The 19,673-nt window shown below is 45.6% G+C and overlaps 1 protein-coding gene across 4 annotated transcripts in view; it reads right to left on the bottom strand.

Moving 5' to 3' along the window:
* Positions 1 to 19,673, bottom strand: part of TMEM121 (transmembrane protein 121) — an 84,062-nt gene that overhangs the window by 14,929 nt on the left and 49,460 nt on the right. Inside the window, exon 1 of one of the 4 annotated variants that reach the window (XM_056545343.1) lies at positions 966 to 1,183. The exons of the other annotated variants lie outside the window; for them this stretch is intronic. The gene's annotated coding sequence lies outside the window, so the exon portion shown is untranslated. Of the gene's footprint in view, positions 1 to 965; positions 1,184 to 19,673 lie in introns of those variants that run through there. 4 annotated transcript variants of the gene reach the window in all.

Raw genomic sequence — 19,673 nt, 5'->3', positions numbered from 1 at the left:
TGACCATCACTGGATCTCAAACAGATCCTGGACTTGTTGCTATAGATGATACGATTCTAGTCCATAGCTGTCAAGGTTTCTCGTTAAGGACACCACGGAAAACAAAGGCAACGATCGGTGGCTGTCAATGGCTGGAAATGTATTGGGTGCCGGGACACCAATATTCCTTTATATAAACGCCTGGAAATGGCAGAGACAGCGATGTGCAATGAAGGGCTCACCTGCGTTTGTATGGTGGACAAGGTAACTGTGGGAGCTGCTCTTCCTTGTTGGCAAATCAAACCATTCTCTCTAATGGTAATCTGTTTGGGCCACCATGCGGGCATACCTTTACATAACCACTGCTCCCAACACCTCCTAACAGCTTGGTCAGAATAACTTAGATAACGGGCAATTTATCAAAACGACCGTCCTGCTTAAAGTCTGTCAGCTAGGCAAAATGTCTTTGAGTGCATCATAGAGGCATGTCTAGAAGTCAGTGATCTCTCACCAAGAGGTACACTACCCAGAAGTAGCCTCTGAGAGCCTTTTTTATAGGGTAAGCTCTTTTACGCCCTCTTGTGGAATGACCCAGTGTCCAATCCTGTAAATATTTTGTGCAATTTTACACAGCTGCACTTTACATCCCTGTAACAACAGTACATGCTGTAGTCACGAATAAAATGTGAGAACTTTGCCGTGCGTTCTCTGCTTCAGCCCACTACCTGTACAGTGGTCCCTCAACATACGATGGTAATCCGTTCCAAACGGACCATCGTTTGTTGAAACCAATGCATGTTGAGGGATCCGTGCAATGTAAAGTATAGGACAGTGGTCTACAACCTGCGGACCTCCAGATGTTGCAAAACTACAACACCTAGCATGCCCGGACAGCCGTTGGCTGTCCGGGCATGCTGGGTGTTGTAGTTTTGCAACATCTGGAGGTCCGCAGGTTGAAGACCACTGGTATAAGAAGTTGTACTCACCTGTCCCCGCCGCTCCGGACCGTCACCGCTGCCTGGGATGTCGCCGCCCATCGCTGTCGCCGCGTCCCCGAGGTGCCCCCGACGCTCCGGCAAGGCCTCTGCTTCCCCGGCATCCTCGCTCTCCGTTGCCGCCATCACGTCGCTACGCACGCCGCTCCTATTAGATGACGGGACGGCGTGCTTAGCGACGTGATGACGTCAATGGAGAACGCCGACGATGCAGGGGATCCCGAAGAGGACGCGCCAGAGCACCGAGGACAGGTAAGTGATCGTCAGTGGACAACACGGGGCACCGTAAACGGCTATCCGGCGGCAGCTGAAGCAGTCTGCGCTGCCGGATAGCCGTTTATGCGATGGCCCTGACATACAAAAGCATCGTATGTTGATGCTGCCTCTGAGAGACCATCGCATGTTGAAATGATCGTATGTCGGGGCCATCGTAGGTCAGGGGGGGTCACTGTACAGTGAATAATGGCGGCTTCTAACCATTTACAGCTGGGATAGCGAAAGCAAAGTGATGCAAATGCAGACGAAAACTCTACAGAGAGGGACAAATCCGCAACCTCCTCATTGGCCACAAAATCCTATGTACAACGCTGGGATGCATCCGATGGCTAAAAATACACAATAATTTCCACTTACAGATGCTGAGTCGCGGTAGTCTTGCTAGTTGCTAAGTGATGTTGCTAGGGGAGGTGTTTTGAGCGAAAGCTTTTTAGCTCGGAAAGGGGTTATGTTCCCATCCAGAGAAGAACAGCTATGTTGCAACGTAAATTAAAATAATTATGTTTTTAACATTGACCTTGGAGGCTTTTTCTGAAAAGATGAAACCACTGCTTTCACTCAGCTTAGCCGAACCGAATTACTTTAAGAGATCCCCCAGGTTACGCATCAATAAACGCACTTAAACTAGGACAAATAAGAATATTTGCAGCAAAAAAAAAAAAAAGATGGCAAATCATTTATTTGTTTAACATAATGTCACAATGACGCCGGCTGTACGGAGCTTCACTCGCCGATATTCCCTCATCGTGGGAGGGTTGTCCTAGACACCATGGGGAGCTGTAGATATTGAATTGGGAACTTGCTGTGTAGGAAGGCTGAGTCTGGCCAATGCTTTTCAATGTCATTAAAGAGAATTTGTCTATTCATCTATGTTAATGACTCCTGGGATCACTGGATGTGCTTGTACTGCAAGCTGACAGTACAATAACTCTCCCGGTGGAGGGAAACCCCACTATAGGCACAAATACAAAGTGATAAAGTGACCTGACTTATCCTAGGAGACCACACTCTATCAATACGTCACTGTGTTTTATGGCATCTGTCAAGGGGTGGGATAGAGAAGGTAGCAAGTGAGTTCTTGGGGTTGACGTATTGTAAGCAGGAGAACTCGGCAGGTATAAGGATCTGAGCAATACTGGCAAGGACCAAATTGTGATGGCTAGATGGCTGGGTCAGGACATCTCCAAAACATCTCCAGTTTTGTCAGATGTTCCAGGTATGCAGTGGTTAAAGGGGTAATCCGCATCTAGACATCTTATCCCCTATCCAAAGGATAGGGGATAAGATATCTGATCACGGGGGTGCCACCACTGGGGACCCCCGTGATCTCCCTGCTTTATCCGGCATTCATTTAGAGTGTCGGGTGCAGTGCCAGAGGCTCGTGAGGTCACAGTCACGCCCCGCTCGTGACATCACGGCCACGTCTCCTCCATGCAAGTCTATGGGAGGGGGTGTGATGGCCATCACGCTCCCTCCCATAGACTTGCATGGAGGGGGCATGACCATGATGTCACAAGCCTCCGCCCCGCATCGACAGTCATCTGGCATGGAGCAAAGTTTGCTCCGTGCACCGGATGTCTGGGGTGCCGCAGACGAGATCTGCGTAGAATGAACACACGTAGTCAGTGGCTGTGGCTTACTAGATGTACACTTTAATACCTACCAGAACTACTCCGAGGAAGGACAACCAGGGAACTGGCGATGGGAAACCAAGACTCATGGATGCCCTTAGGAATGAAGAATAGTCTGTCTGGTTCAGTCCCACAGAAGAACTACTGTAGCTTATAGAAAGGTAACAGAACACACAGGGGATCACAGCTTGATGCATATTGGGGCTGCATGGCCACAGGCCTGAGTGCTCATGTTGATTCCTGTCGACTGAAAGCACCGACAATGGGCACAGAAGTATTAAAACAGGAGCCGGATAAGGTGTCCTGGACTCATGTTCTACATGATGTGAATGGCCTGAACATGTGTGAACGTCATTTACTGGGGAAAGAGATGGCACCAAGAGGCACACAATAAGAAGGAGACAAGATGGAGTATGCAGCGTGCTGCTCTGGACAATGTTCTGATTATAATATCCTGGCATCATGTGGATGTCACCATGGCATGTACCACCTATCTAAACATTGTGCAGACCAAGTACATGACAGCAGGATTCTCTATTGGCATTGGCCTCTTTCAGCAATAATGCCACAGCCACACTGCAAAAATTGTGAATAGGTGAACTGCTAAGGCTCATATGTTTTTTTGGTGTCACTCTTGATGGTTTTGATGCATTTTATTATTATTTTTTAGAAAAATATTTGTAATGTCCCAGTACAGGACATGGTCCTGCACTACACTTAGGCCCTGTCAGGTTGAGTCCCTCAGTGACCTGGGGGCTCCCCTGCAGTGTCTCCCCTGCTGTTACTTTAATGTTATTTATTGTACTATATGTATAGTCAGCATACTAATGTATAGCCAGTATAAAAGACCTTTGGAGGACTAATGTAATTGTCTAAAGGACCTGTGAGATGTTACATGTTATATTTATGTTACCCAGAGGGCACCAGTTTAACACATGACCCGCAGCTTTACCTATGGGCTTCTGGCTCAGCCCCCCCTTTATAAGGGGGCGGCCATTACAATTCTCTCTCTTCTACCATCACTCTTGCTGAGGAATAGTGAAGACCAGATGTCTCAGTGCTAGTGTCCATACCTGGAAAGACTCAAATCTACAGTCACCTCCAGTAAGTTAAAGTGTAGCTCCCACCAAGCACTATATAATCTAATATGTCCCTACCTAGTAGTAATCCAGCCCTAACCCCCTACCTGGCTTAAAAAAAATTTTTTAATCGCTTTAATAGAGCAGATTTAGTGCTTCTCAGCAGGCGCGACGTCACTGATGCCTTGCTGGGCGCTTGCTTCCGCCCTCACATCGTCTATGCATGAGTGTTTTATTTATCTAATAGGGTGCCTCCAGCTGTTTCCTAACTACAACTCCCAGCATGCCATGATTGCTATTAGCTGTCAGGCCATGCTGAGAATTGTAGTTGTGAAACAGCTGGAGGCACCCTATTGTCTAATGTCATAGTGTCACAAGAATGCCACCCGCGAGCGCGATCGCTACCATCACCGCTAGCGGGGTCCCTGTGCCCACTAGTGGTGTCAAATGTGCCCCCCGCGAGCGCAATCGCTACCATCACCGCTAGCGGGGCATGCGCAGTACTAGGCAAATAGGGTAGGGCTAACACCAGGCTCCTAGCGCTGCCTACGTTAGCCCTACGCTATTTGCGTAGTGCTGCGCGCGAGGCTTTTAAATCTATTCCTGTACCCTGAGAGTCTCATGGTACGGGAATAGATTTAAAAGCCTCACGCGCGGCATACGTAGTACTGCGCAGGTGCAGCACTATGCAAATAGCGTAGGGCTAACATAGGCAGTGCTAGGAGCCTGGCGTTAGCCCTACGCTATTTGCGTAGTACTGCGCATGCGCAGTACTACATTAGCTGCGCAAAAGGCTTTTAAATCTGTTCCCGTACCCTGACAGCTGACAGGGACGGGGAACAGAGCCGCGCTCGGCATTCTTGTGACACTGCTAGTGGGCACAGGGACCCCGCTAGCGGTGATGGTAGCGATCGCGCTTGCGGGGGGCACATGTGACACTAGTGGGCACAGGGACAGGGTAACGGGGGCGGGGCCGTGCGCGAGGCCAGTGGAGCTGGCCAATGCGCGCAGCCCCAGCTATCAGCGTGCTCGCTCTCGCCTGTTTGATTGACATGTGGGAGCGAGCACCACAGTGCATGAATTTCGACTCATTGCCAGGCTTAAATGAGTCGAAATTCAGTAGTGACGTCACTGCCGAATGCATTCGGCCACTAGGAGGGCGACCCCTAGTGGCCGAATTTAAAAGTGATTTTAAACTTGTTTAAAATCCCTTTTTTTAATTAAAGTATATTAGAGATATGTTGTAGTACTTAACATATCAATTTTTTTTACTTCATGACAGTGCCCATTTAAGTCTATGTCTGTTGTCACTGCCTACAGTCTAGTCAAGCCTAAACTCAAGCATCCAAAGTCTATTACAAGTATAATTGGTCCCAGCAAACTGCGAGGTCCTTCTGTGTTCCTGGCCACCTCTCTGGGATTCTGGTGGAGCTGTAGAGACTTTAACAACTGTCTGACCTCAGTAAAGTCTCCATTAAACCATAACCTGGTCGTGGACTCTCATTTCACTGCCTAGCCATTGGGATAGCAGAGATATCGTTTGGGTAGTTCCCGATACCCAAAAACCACTCTGGCGTCAAGAACATTAGGGATTAATAACACCTTGCCCCTGGGGTTAATAACATCTGCCCCATCCACCTACACCGCTACACCCCGTGGTCCCGCCATTCACTGTGGCTCACCACATATTGCCATGAGAAGAAACACCATTTGACCTACAATCACAATTGAGGTGTTTGATGAACATTTGGAGTCTTCAGGTCAGGTATATAACTCTTCAGTAATGGATGTACTATGGGTTTCAGGTCACATTATAAGCAGTGTTCTTGCGTTTTCATATTTAAAGTGCATTTACTTAGAAATATATTGCCATAAAGACAAAGTGATTTGACCTATACTCACAATTAAGGTGTTTTATGACGATTGGAAGTCTTATAAGTTACTGTATATGTTTTGCATTGTTATGTGTATAGTTATGTTTTGTAGATGCAAGGTTTTCTTGTGAGGGCTCTGTAGAGTCATGTACATTGTATATAATCCTATACAGTATAATCCTATACAGCTGTATCTCATACAGTATATAACTCTATGGTGAAAGAGAGCAGAACTTGACTGCACTTAGAAAGGACTCAGAGCAAGTGCAGTGATAAGACTCCACCCCTCTGTCTTCAAAGCCAGAGGCATCATGGGAAATGTAAGCAGCATTAGTAATCCATATCAATGGCATAACAAGAATCAAGATGGCGGAAAACGCATGCTGCCACATCAGCTAAGCACAAGGCATACACAAGAATATCTACCCTATTCTGTATAAATAACCTATGCTGCACTATATAAGAAAACAAAATGGAAATCCTAAAAGGTATCACCAGACCCAGCTAGGCTGTAGGTTAGTAAACAAAAAGCCGGGAAAGGTAGATCGGCAGTATGAGGCAAAGTAGCTGCATAATATGTTCCGGGGTGTTCAACATCCAAATGGCAGTACAGAGGTATATGCAGACAAAATGTATCATAGAAGGAATAGTTGGAGCACTCACCGGGTATCCATAATAAAAATATTGTTTATTAAATATGTTAATCGACAGAACGGCATAGCAGGGGGATAAGGATCATGCGGGTAGCGTGGATAGGCAACAACTGTTTCTCACCAAACAGGTGCCTCTTCCGGCCTCCACTTTAGTGGAGGCCGGAAGAAGCACCTGTTTGGTGAGAAACGGTTGTTGCCTATCCACGCATGACCCTTGTCTACCCGCTATGCTGTTCTGTCGATTAGCATGTTTAATAAACAACTTTTTTCTTATGGATACGCAGTGAGTGCTCCATCTATTCATTCTATGATACATTTTGTCAAAAAATTAAATGTGCTTATTTAAAGGATCTACTGCTGATGTCTTGGTTCCAGATACCAAATTACACCTCCAGAGGTCTTCTAGGGTATTTACCTCATTGGGTCAGAGCTGTTTTGTGGGCAAAAGAGACAAGAGGGCCCTACACGATATTAGACAGATGGATAATCAGCTAAACCAGTAAATATATATACCTATATATATATATATATATATATATATATATATATATTGTGAGAAGGTGAAAGGCATGGTGGTTGATGGGAAATATGTGTCACCAAGGCTCCTGGCTTTGGTAATGTAAGAGCCTGTATTTATTAAGTAAACAAAAAGAACATGGAGCGCACCCTGTGTGGAATCAATGCGGGTTGAGCGGTGAGGGAGTGCAGGTAATAGAAACTCGCTCACCTGGTTGGGTTGTGCTGAAAAAGCACAACACTCACAGAGGTATAAGCACAATGAAACTGCAGCGGCTTCCCACGCCGGCTGGCGGATGTGATAATATGCAGAAAGAGGAGAAAGGGAAGATGGAAGCTGAGGTCGCGCTGTCATCAAGTAGGACGAATCCAGGATATAGAAGGGTGCCTGATGAAAAAACCTGAGTGTTTTGAAACGCGTTGCATGAATTCCAAATAAAGTAACTTACTTCTATATCTTGGATTCGTCCTACTTGATGACAGCGCGACCTCTTCCCTTTCTCCTCTTTCTGTATTTATTAAGTGTCTGTGCTGCAATGCAGACTGACACTGTGGCCGTAATATGGTTATAAGGCCAATCCGGGACGGCTATTACTGGGAATGGTCAAGTGTAGGGTGGGGATCATTCCCCACAATCCAGGCCGTCTTTTGTTGGCCTAAAAGCTAGGCTGCCTCACCAGCTGAGGGGAATTTGCTAGTTACAGCTCACACTGCCAAAGAGAGCTGAGTGTGGAGTTCTTCCCTGAGAGTTAGGAAGCTGGTCAGCAGACTGCATGGAGGCTTGGAAAAGACTTGCTTGATGCCGCATGGCATGGACACAGGTGTGAACAAACAACTAAGGAATACAGGTGGAATTTTGTTACATTTTCCTTTGTTCTGCATTCAAACACTGTTTGCTGTTTTCCAAGTGTTAATAAAACACTGAACTTTGATTTGGAAAGTACTGTTTCCTTGCCTCTATAATGCAACCGCACCTGTCTGCAAGAGCGAGTCATCACAATATATATGTATATATATATTTCTTATATATATATATATATATATATATATATATATAGCCAACATCGAAGACCCTGCACTCTGCATGTCATCATCTGGAACGTCCCTCCAGGCAACCAACATCGAACACAGAATTACAACTCACTGGAGGTCTAGAGTTCACTTTTACTGTATCTTTAGTTAATTCACCATAAAGTGTGAAGTTTCAGCAGGACAAATCTGTCTTTGTTGAGCAGATGGTTTGGGGGTCTCCATCCATCTCCTGTGAATCTATCAGGTCTATTTATAGAAGACACGTCTAACAAATGGGATTTTTCATGGCGGACGGCTCCTGTAAACGTAACATCAGGAGTAGACATGTTTTACAAAAGTACATACAGATTTATTTGGCATAAAACTAGAATTTCCGCCAATCAAAAGACATTTTATATGATCCATAAAGTCAAAATGTTACTTCAAGTCATTATATGTGAAAAAAACCTTTTATTTGAAGTTCATATAATTTAAAGGGGTACTCCACCCCTAGACATCTTATGCCCTATCCAAAGGATAGGGGATAAGATGTCTGATCGCGGGGTTCCCGCTGCTGGGGATCCCTGCAATCTCGGATGCTGCACCCCAGACACGGAGCGAACTTTTCCCTGTGCCGGATGACTGGCGATGCGAGGCTTGTGACATCACGGCCATGCTCCCTCATTGCAAGTCTATGGGAGGGGGCGTGATGGCTGCCCGTAGACTTGCATTGAGGGGGCGTGGCCTTGACGTCACAAGACTCTGGTGCTGCACCCGACGCTCTAAACTAACGCTGGGTGCAGCAGGGGGTTTGCGGGGGTCCAGCCACTGGGGACCCCCACGATCTCCCTGCTGCACCCGTATTGTGAGATTTTGAGTGAAAACCTCCTTCCATCAGCAAGGGCGTTAAAGATGAAACGTGGCTGGGTCTTTCAGCATGACAATGATCCCAAACACACTGTCCAGGCAACGAAGGAGTGGCTTCATAAGAAGCATTTCAAGGTCCTGGAGTGGCCCAGATCTCTACCCCATAGAAAACCTTTGGAGGGAGTTGAAAGTCTGTGTTGTCCAGCGACAGCCCCAAAACATCACTGCTCTAGAGGAGATCTGCATGGAGGAATGGGCCAAAATACCAGCAACAGTGTGTGAAAACCTTGTGAAGACTTACAGAAAACGTTTGACGTCATTGCCAACAAAGGGTATATAACAGAGTATTGAGATGAACTTTTGTTATTGATAAAATACTTATTTTCCCCATAATTTGCAAATAAATTCTTAAAAAATCAGACAATGTGATTTTATGGATTTTTTCTCATTCTGTCTCTCATAGTTGAGGTTATAACCTATGATGATAATTACAGCCTCTCATCATTATAAGTGGGAGAACGTGCACAATTGGTGGCTGACTAAATACTTTTTTGCCCCACTGTATATAGCTCTTATGACATAATTGTATATCATTGGGTGGGAACTAAAGAGAAATTGATGTACCAAGGAATTGAATACACTGGTCCCTCAACTTACTATGGCCGCAGGTTAGAATATTTTCACTATACAAGGGTCTTTTCGGGACCATTGTAACTTGAACCAGAATCCACATACAATGTTACAGACAGTCCAGATCTGTGAAACGTGTCAATGGCCGGAAGAACCGACCAATCAGAATGGGCATTTTACTGGTAAAACACTCGTATTACTGAAGTGCATGCACTGAATGGTGTCTGGTAGCGCCTCCTACAGTACAGGGAGGTATTACATGTTCTGTACTCTTTACCTGTATTACTGAAGTGCATGCACTGACTGGTGTCTGGTAGCGCCCCCTACAGTACAGGGAGGTATTACATGTTCTGTACTACTCTTTACCTGTATTACTGAAGTGTATGCACTGACTGGTGTCTGGTAGCGCCTCCTACAGTACAGGGAGGTATTACATGTTCTGTACTCTTTACCTGTATTACTGAAGTGCATGAACTGACTGGTGTCTGGTAGCACCCCCCTACAGTACAGGGAGGTATTACATGTTCTGTACTCTTTACCTGTATTACTGAAGTGTATGCACTGACTGGTGTCTGGTAGCACCCCCTACAGTACAGGGAGGTATTACATGTTCTGTACTCTTTGCCTGTGCCACAGTTAGCGGCCCCTTTGGACACCAGGTAAGGGTGGCTCCATTACTTTTTTAGGACATTGCCTGTACTGTACAGGACCCTGAAGAAGCTCCTGTCCTCTACATAGACTGTCCTCACTTTTTTCTATTTTAGGTGACATTTTTGGATCTTCAGAACCATTTACATGGTGTTTATGGACCAACATACAATGGTTAGGAAAAACTTTTTACTGTTCCCGAATCTTACAATTGTGATTCAAATTTGTGGAAGAATTCCATCAGAATCTGCCATATTAACTTGATCTGAACCATGTATCTACTTCTGTCCAGTATGAAAAAGTATCTAATTGATTTTTTGGAATCTTAATGTATTTTCTTAATAACTCAATGAATTTCAATCTAAAATAAATTAGGCAGCTCTACATAATCATATGATATGTCATACAGTCATTATACAGACCACAAAGTAATATAGAATACCCACATAGTCCATCAGCATACTATATGACTTCTGATCCAACACACCAGGAAAGAAAAACAGAGACGAACAAAGAAAATACATCAAGAAGAGGCCTTCTCATCAATTTGGTCAGTACCACCCTTTAGTCCCTCAGCCAGAGGACAGTAACTCTGTTAAAGGGGTACTCCGGTGGAAAACAACTTTTTTTTAATTTAACTGGTGCCAGAAAGTTAAACTGATTTGTAAATTACTTCTATTTAAAAATTTTAATCCTTCCAGTACTTATCAGCTGCTGTATGCTTCACAGGAATTTCTTTTCAGTCTGACCACAGTGCTCTCTGCTGACACCTCTGTCCATGTCAGGAACTGTCCAGGTTTCCTACTCTGGACAGTTTTTGACATGGACAGAGGTGTCAGCAGAGAGCACTGTGGTCAGACTAGAAAGAACTACACAACTTCCTCTGGAGCATACAGCAGCCGATAAGTACTGGAAGAATTAAGATTTTACAAATAGAAGTCATTTACAAATCAGTTGATTTAAAAAAAAAAAAATTGTTTTCCACCGGAGAACCCCTTTAATGCAGATGGGGAGGAAGATAAAGGAAGGCTCCTCTTTGTAACCTTTTATTCCCTGATGAAGCTTTGAAAGGCACCGCATGTTACCTCCTATTATGTGAATCTCCATGTTTGTTCACTTATTATTAAGGCGTAGGTGACTGCAGTCGGAGCTGCCATAGCAGCTGCTACGAGGCCCCAAGGCGAAATATTGGAGCTCTAAAAATAAGCTATCAACATAAGGTAGTCAGGAACTAAGAAGGTCTAATCAAGTGACTTATGTGATGCCGCAAAGTAAAACAAAATAGGCAAAATAAGTATCTGAACCCTTGAAAACTAAAATTTTTACTGTGTTCCACTGTAGTAGCTCAGGGGCATGCTGGGATTTTTTTTAACGAGGTGAATTAAGGTTCCCCTACACTTCAGTCAAAAGTCAGCCGAACCCAACAGTACCAGATGACTTCAACCAATAGAAGAAAGAAAGACGGAGCACATACCAAGGTTTTGAATGCCGTGATTTCTTTATTGCTTCATTCAGGGTAGACGTTGGAGGGAGAGGGAGGGTGGACGGGTGCTTCGGAGGAACTTCGGGCAACGGTCCGTAGCACGGACCGTTGCCCGAAGTTCCTCCGAAGCACCCGTCCACCCTCCCTCTCCCTCCACCGTCTACCCCGAATGAAGCAATAAAGAAATCACGGCATTCTAAACCTTGGTATGTGCTCCGTCTTTCTTTCTTCTATTGATTGAAGCTATTACATTGTACTAATACCGTGGTCACTACTGAATCCTGCCGAGAGGACTTTTGTCCAGGTGTTAGAGATCCAGTTACTTGATTGCAATAAGGATCCACAGAGTGTAGCGGTGCCGGTATACATCTTGCTATGTATTAGTACCAGATGACTACCTAAAGAGCATGGGTGCCTCCCGACTCTCCTCTAACAGATAATGTCCGAGAAGAGAAAGGTCGGACATGTTGGATTTCAACTGCCCAACCCTATAGTTCTAAGATAGATTAGATACGCTTCCACCAGAGCTGTGTGGATGAGGCTTACCCCTCCCCTCTTCACGGAAAACACATGAATGTTCATGTTAATGGAAAGACTGTGGGAGATGGCCACCTTTAAAGACGGTAGAAGAGTATAATCTATTGGTGGTGGTGTGGCCTATGGTGTTGGGTTGGTCTTTTTTATAGGACTTTTCTGTGCTGGTTGGCATTATGTGAAGTTGCAGCATGGCAGACACCCCCTTGATTGATTTTGCAAGGGATGATGGGCCAATAATACGGGAAATAGGAGACTGAGCTTGCTGCTCAGTAAGGTTGGCTTCACTGCTGGGGGCAATGGTTGCACTGCGAGAATGTGAATCATGACTTATTCTGCATTCTTAGCTGCTTGTGAAATCGAATGCCCACCTGCCCCTATGAATGATGTCATGGCAGCCTAAAAGCCATATCACTGGGGGTACCCCCTTGAGAGCTACCTTAGGGAAACAAAACAAAAGCCACATTATAGAGATCACTGTGGTGCCTCCATACCTTGGCAAAGACATAGGGCAGCAGGGATTTCAGCTTTCCCGGCTGCCAGCTTGTAGAAGGAGGTGCCAGTGTAAATATCCAGAAAGTAGGGCCAATCCTCTTAGTTTCTGTCAGAAATAAGTGACATTTAATTGATTTTTATGACAGAATGTTTCTGTATATCCATACAGAATTTTTTCATGGCATGTCAATGGGGTTGCAGAAACTCCATTCACACATAGGATTGTAATGTCCATTTATCTGTATTTTCTCCCTCGAATGGGAAGAGCTAACCTTCAGGACTGGGAGGATATACGGTATAAGGTCTCTTCAGGTGTTGTTCTGGGCAGGGGATTAGACCTGTATTCTGGCCATGTTGGCTTGATGTTTACTATGTCTGTCTGTGCACATATCCTGAGTTTTAACCATGGTTATCTGTCCTGTTTGATATATATAGATTTTAGCCTGCTTTGTTTTAGTACATTTGTCGGGTTTTAGTATTTGTGTATGTTCGATCTGCATTTTGCTTTGTGTTGCCTTAGTCTGTATTCACACTGTGAGTTATGTCAGTCCTGTTTTGACCTTGTGTATTCATGCTACTCCGAGGATAGAATATTTTTATGAGCCTTGTGCTAATCCGTCTATCTAGGAGTGATTTAGTCTTGTACCTGTACCCATGTTTGCTAGTATTTAGGATTTTTGTTTCCTCCTAGGCTAGTATTCTGATCACCCGGTGGAGAGTGCCTGCTGGCTAGGAGCCTATTTGGCTTTGGTACTGATGTCCCTACATGCTTGGAGTTGTGTGTCTAGTGTGTTCCATGTTCTGAGTCCAGTGTGAACAGTGCTCTTGATTTCCTGACCCGTTTAGTGTTAACCTGTTCATCCCCTGCATCTCCCCTGCTGTAAACTTATCCCCATATCTAGTATTCATATTATCATATCTGCTGTTAATCTTGATTCCGATTTCTGACCTGCATGTTAGTATGCTATATCCTGCCTTGTTTGTATATGTGTATATATATATATATATATATATATATATATATATATATATGTTTGTTGGTTATTGTATTCCCATTATGTTCCTGACTTGTTTCCCAACATGTACAGTTGGTTTATTTTGTTTGACTCGTACGTCCATGCACTTTAGCGCAGGAAGGCATCAGCACCCAGTTGTCAATCCATCGTTTAGGGTGGATGGGCAAGTAGGCAGGGAGAATGGTATTAGGGACAGCTTTAGGGCTCACTTCTTCCTGCGCCCCCCTCCAGTTCAGGACAAGGATGCAGATTGTCATCAGATTTTATGCCAATTTTAGTACAGAACCTGAGCCAAATCGACACGTGAAGATTTCTTAAGAGTATATAAATTTACAGTATGGAATCTCAGTGTGGAATTTCTGATCAGGAATTCTGCTCGGAGATTCCGCTGGTGTGAATTAGTCTTCCAATGACAAACACACTCCAAAATTTGGGTGGCGGAAATTCACATGGACTGCATTACCGTCAATGGTGATGGCGCAGGTCTGTCTGGTCTTAGTGCCAAACGATTTAATTATTGTCCACTTATGGAAACTCTGACTCGAAATATCTTTGGCCAGTGAACATACCCTTATCTTTGTTCTTGTATGTTCAAAGGTGAAGCTTAACTCCCTCTGGTTTTGTATCTGAGAGTTTCAAAGAAATTGTTGGCCCAACCTGTCTCATTGGGTTCAGTGGTGATGAGTTATATGCTTCTTTAGTGGACACCGAACCAGATAACACTGGAGGTTTTCAGAAGCTATCAGACCTACCAAAGGAACATTATATGCCATGTACCTACAAGCAAGATTGTATAAGGCCAAGATTTCTCCTGATAGGCGGAGGGTTCTCATTTTGACAACTAATATATACCCTGCTAAAAAAAAAAAATTAAGGGAACACTAAGATAACACATCCTAGATCTGAATGAATGAACTAATCGTATGAAATACTTTCGTCTTTACATAGTTGAATGCGCTGACAACAAAATCACACAAAAATTATCAATGGAAATCACATTTATCAACCCATGGAGGTCTGGATATGGAGTCATACTCAAAATCACAGTGGAAAACCGCACTACAGGCTGATCCAACTTTATGTAATGTCCTTAATACAAGTCACAATGAGGCTCAGTAGTGTGCGTGGCCTCCACGTGCCCGTATGACCTCCCTACAATGCCTGGGCATGATCCTGATGAGGTGGAGGATGGTCTCCTGAGGGATGTCCTCCCAGACCTGGACTAAAGCATCCACCAACTCCTGGACAGTCTGTGGTGGATGGAGCGAGACATGATGTCCCTGATGTGCTCAATCGGATTCAGGTCTGGGGAACAGGCGGGCCAGTCCATAGCATCAATGCTATGGGAACCGCTGACACACCCCAGCCACATGAGGTCTAGCATTGTCTTGCATTAGGAGGAATCTAGGGCCAACCGCACCAGCATATGGTCTCACAAGGGTTCTGAGGATCTCACCTCGGTGCCTAATGGCAGTCAGGCTGCCTCTGGCAAGCATATGGAGGGCTGTGCAGCCCCCTAAAGAAATGCCACCCCCCATCATTACTGACCCACCTCCAAACAGGTCATGCTGGAGTTGCCGGCGTCTCCAGACTCTGTCACATGTGCTCATTGTGAACCTGCTTTTATCTGTGAAGAGTACAGGGCGCCAGTGGCGAATTTGCCAATCTTGATGTTCTCTGGCAAATGCCATATATCCTGTACAGTGTTGGGCTGTAAGCACAACCCCCACCTGTGGACATCGGGCCCTCATACCACCCTCATGGAGTCTGTTTCTGACCGTTTGAGTGGACACATGCACATTTGTGGCCTGCTGGAGGTCATTTTGCAGGGATCTGGCAGTGCTCCTCCTTTCACAAAGGTGGAGGTAGCAGTCCTGCTGCTTGGTTGTTGCCCTCCTACGGCCTCTTCCACGTCTCCTGATGTGCTGGCCTGTCTCCTGGTAGCGCCTCCATGCTCTAGACACTATGCTGACAGACACAGCAAACTTCCTTGCCACAGTTCGCATTGATGTGCCATCCTGGATGAGCTGCACTACCTGAGCCACTTCTGTGGGTTGTAGACTCTGTCTCATGCTACCACTAGAGTGAAAGCACCGCCAGCATTCAAAAGTGACCAAAACATCAGCCAGGAAGCATAGGAACTGAGAAGTGGTCTGTGGTCAGCACCTGCAGAACCACTCCTTTATTGGGGTTGTCTTGTTAATTGTGTATAATTTCCACCTGCTGTCTGTTCCATTTGCACAACAGCATATGAAATTGATTGTCAATCAGTGTTCTTCCTGAGTGGACAGTGGGATTTCACAGAAGTGTCAGTGACTTGGAGTTACCTTGTGTTGTTTAAGTGTATATAAGAAAAAAATAATCATAAATGCTTAATTTTTTATCGAAATTTGCTGCAGATATTTTTCTAAAAAAGTGATAGGAAGATGTAAAGGCAAATAGGGAAGGATTTGTGAAAGTAAGGGGGAGAAGGGGTGAGGTTGAGGAAAACATTGAGAAGAACATTAAAGGTTAAATCTAATACAAGAGATTGGTTGAACATTGGTAAAGACGTAACATTAATGAGTGCATTAAAGGAGTACTCCACTGGAATTTTTAATTTTTTAAATTTTAAATTAACTGGTGCCAGAAAGTTAAACAGATTTGTGAATTACTTCTATTTAAAAATCTTAATCCTTCCAGTACTTATCAGCTGCTGTATACTACGGATGAAGTTGTGTAGTTCTTTCCAGTCTAGAAAAGAGCACAAAGAGGAAAGAAGTCACTGCATAAAAGTGCACACCCACTAATAGAATATTACAAATATGCATATCCTTATTGTATACAAAAGAATTATATATAAAAACAATTAAAAACCACAACTTGGGGAGGGGCCATGAACCCAACCTGTCCTGCAAAAATAACGAAAATCAGTCTGCTCATACAAGGATGCACACTATACATAATATAACATAAATAATAAATACCCATGATATACAAAATAATAATCAAAAAGATAAATAATATTAGTGGCAAACATAAGACGGAGGAGCAGTTGTATATATGTGCAGGACAGGACAACCAGGACCCCACACGTTCCTTCACTCCATAGTGACTTCCTCAGGGGAGCAGACTGATTTTCGTTATTTTTCAGGACAGTTTTAAAGGGTACCTCTCATCAAAAAAACTTTTGATATATTATAGATTAATGTATGCAGAATAACTTTACAATTGCATGTTATTAAAAAAATATGCTTCTTTCTATTTAATTTTCCACTTTGAAGAAATGACCACTAGGGGTCTCCCTACCAGTCCTGGCAGCAAGCACTTCAGACTCATGCTGGAGTCCTAAACACTACGAGCTGCCAGTCTGCTTTGTTCACAAAGGAGAACACTCAGAGCTGTCAGCCTGCTTTGTTCACAGCCTGTTTGGCTGTGAACAAAGCAGGCTGGCAGCTCTGAGTGTTTAGGACTCCAGCATGAGTCAGAAATGCTTGCTGACAGGACTGATCGGGAAAAATACAATAGAAAGAAGCATATTTTTCATTAACATGCTATTGGAAAGTTATTCAACATTCATTAATCTAAAATATATCAAAAGTTTATTTGATGAGAGATACCCTTTAATTGTTCTTAGATGTCCTTGTAGTCTCATCTAATTCTATTTACATGTTTGTATTTTTGAATACAATAAAGATATGCATATTTGTAATATTCTATTAGTGGGTGTGCACTTTTATGCAGTGACTTCTGTTACGCCGAGCGCTCCGGGTCCCCGCTCCTCCCCGGAGCGCTCGCTACACTCTCCTCACTGCAGCGCTCCGGTCAGATCCACTGACCCGGGGCGCTGCGATACCGCCTCCAGCCGGGATGCGATTCGCGATGCGGGTAGCGCCCGCTCGCGATGCGCACCCCGGCTCCCGTACCTGACTCGCTCTCCGTCAGTCCTGTCCCGGCGCGCGCGGCCCCGCTCCCTAGGGCGCGCGCGCGCCGGGTCTTTGCGATTTAAAGGGCCACTGCGCCGCTGATTGGCGCAGTGGTTCCAATTAGTGTTATCACCTGTGCACTTCCCTATATCACCTCACTTCCCCTTCACTCCCTCGCCGGATCTTGTTGCCATCGTGCCAGTGAAAGCGTTTCCTTGTGTGTTCCTAGCCTGTGTTCCAGACCTCCTGCCGTTGCCCCTGACTACGATCCTTGCTGCCTGCCCCGACCTTCTGCTACGTCCGACCTTGCTTCTGTCTACTCCCTTGTACCGCGCCTATCTTCAGCAGCCAGAGAGGTTGAGCCGTTGCTAGTGGATACGACCTGGTCACTACCGCCGCAGCAAGACCATCCCGCTTTGCGGCGGGCTCTGGTGAAAACCAGTAGTGACTTAGAACCGATCCACTAGCACGGTCCACGCCAATCCCTCTCTGGCACAGAGGATCCACTACCTGCCAGCCGGCATCGTGACAGTAGATCCGGCCATGGATCCCGCTGAAGTTCCTCTGCCAGTTGTCGCTGACCTCACCACGGTGGTCGCCCAGCAGTCACAACAGATAGCGCAACAAGGCCAACAGCTGTCTCAACTGACCGTTATGCTACAGCAGTTACTACCACAGCTTCAGCAATCATCTCCTCCGCCAGCTCCTGCACCTCCTCCGCAGCGAGTGGCCGCTTCTGGACTACGACTATCCTTGCCGGATAAATTTGATGGGGACTCTAAGTTTTGCCGTGGCTTTCTTTCCCAATGTTCATTGCACTTGGAGATGATGTCGGACCAGTTCCCCACTGAAAGGTCTAAGGTGGCTTTCGTAGTCAGCCTTCTGTCTGGAAAAGCCCTGTCTTGGGCCACACCGCTCTGGGACCGCAATGACCCCGTCACTGCCTCTGTACACTCCTTCTTCTCGGAAATTCGAAGTGTCTTTGAGGAACCTGCCTGAGCCTCTTCTGCTGAGACTGCCCTGTTGAACCTGGTCCAGGGTAATTCTTCCGTTGGCGAGTATGCCGTACAATTCCGTACTCTTGCTTCAGAATTATCCTGGAATAATGAGGCACTCTGCGCGACCTTTAAAAAAGGCCTATCCAGCAACATTAAAGATGTTCTGGCCGCACGAGAAATCCCTGCTAATCTACATGAACTCATTCACCTAGCCACTCGCATTGACATGCGTTTTTCCGAAAGGCGTCAGGAGCTCCGCCAGGATATGGACTCTGTTCGCACGAGGCGTTTCTTCTCCCCGGCTCCTCTCTCCTCTGGTCCCCTGCAATCTGTTCCTGTGCCTCCCGCCGTGGAGGCTATGCAGGTCGACCGGTCTCGCCTGACACCTCAAGAGAGGACACGACGCCGCATGGAGAATCTCTGCCTGTACTGTGCTAGTACCGAACACTTCCTGAAGGATTGTCCTATCCGTCCTCCCCGCCTGGAAAGACGTACGCTGACTCCGCACAAAGGTGAGACAGTCCTTGATGTCTACTCTGCTTCTCCACGTCTTACTGTGCCTGTGCGGATGTCTGCCTCTGCCTTCTCCTTCTCTGCTGTGGCCTTCTTGGACTCCGGATCTGCAGGAAATTTTATTTTGGCCTCTCTCGTCAACAGGTTCAACATCCCGGTGACCAGTCTCGCCAGACCCCTTTACATCAATTGTGTAAACAATGAAAGATTGGACTGTACCATACGTTTCCGCACGGAGCCCCTTCTAATGTGCATCGGATCTCATCACGAGAGGATTGAACTTTTGGTCCTCCCCAATTGCACTTCTGAAATTCTCCTTGGACTTCCCTGGCTTCAACTTCATTCCCCAACCCTGGATTGGTCCACTGGGGAGATCAAGAGTTGGGGGCCCTCTTGTTCCAAGGACTGCCTAAAACCGGTTCCCAGTAACCCTTGCCGTGACTCTGTGGTTCCTCCTGTAACCGGTCTCCCTAAGGCCTATATGGACTTTGCGGACGTTTTTTGCAAAAAACAAGCTGAGACTCTACCTCCTCACAGGCCTTATGATTGCCCTATCGACCTCCTCCCGGG

The sequence above is a fragment of the Hyla sarda genome, chromosome 11, assembly GCF_029499605.1.
Source record: "Hyla sarda isolate aHylSar1 chromosome 11, aHylSar1.hap1, whole genome shotgun sequence".
Lineage (NCBI taxonomy): Eukaryota > Metazoa > Chordata > Amphibia > Anura > Hylidae > Hyla > Hyla sarda.
The sequence above is the reverse complement of the archived record's forward strand: the minus strand, read 5'-3'. Positions and strand labels throughout refer to the sequence as shown.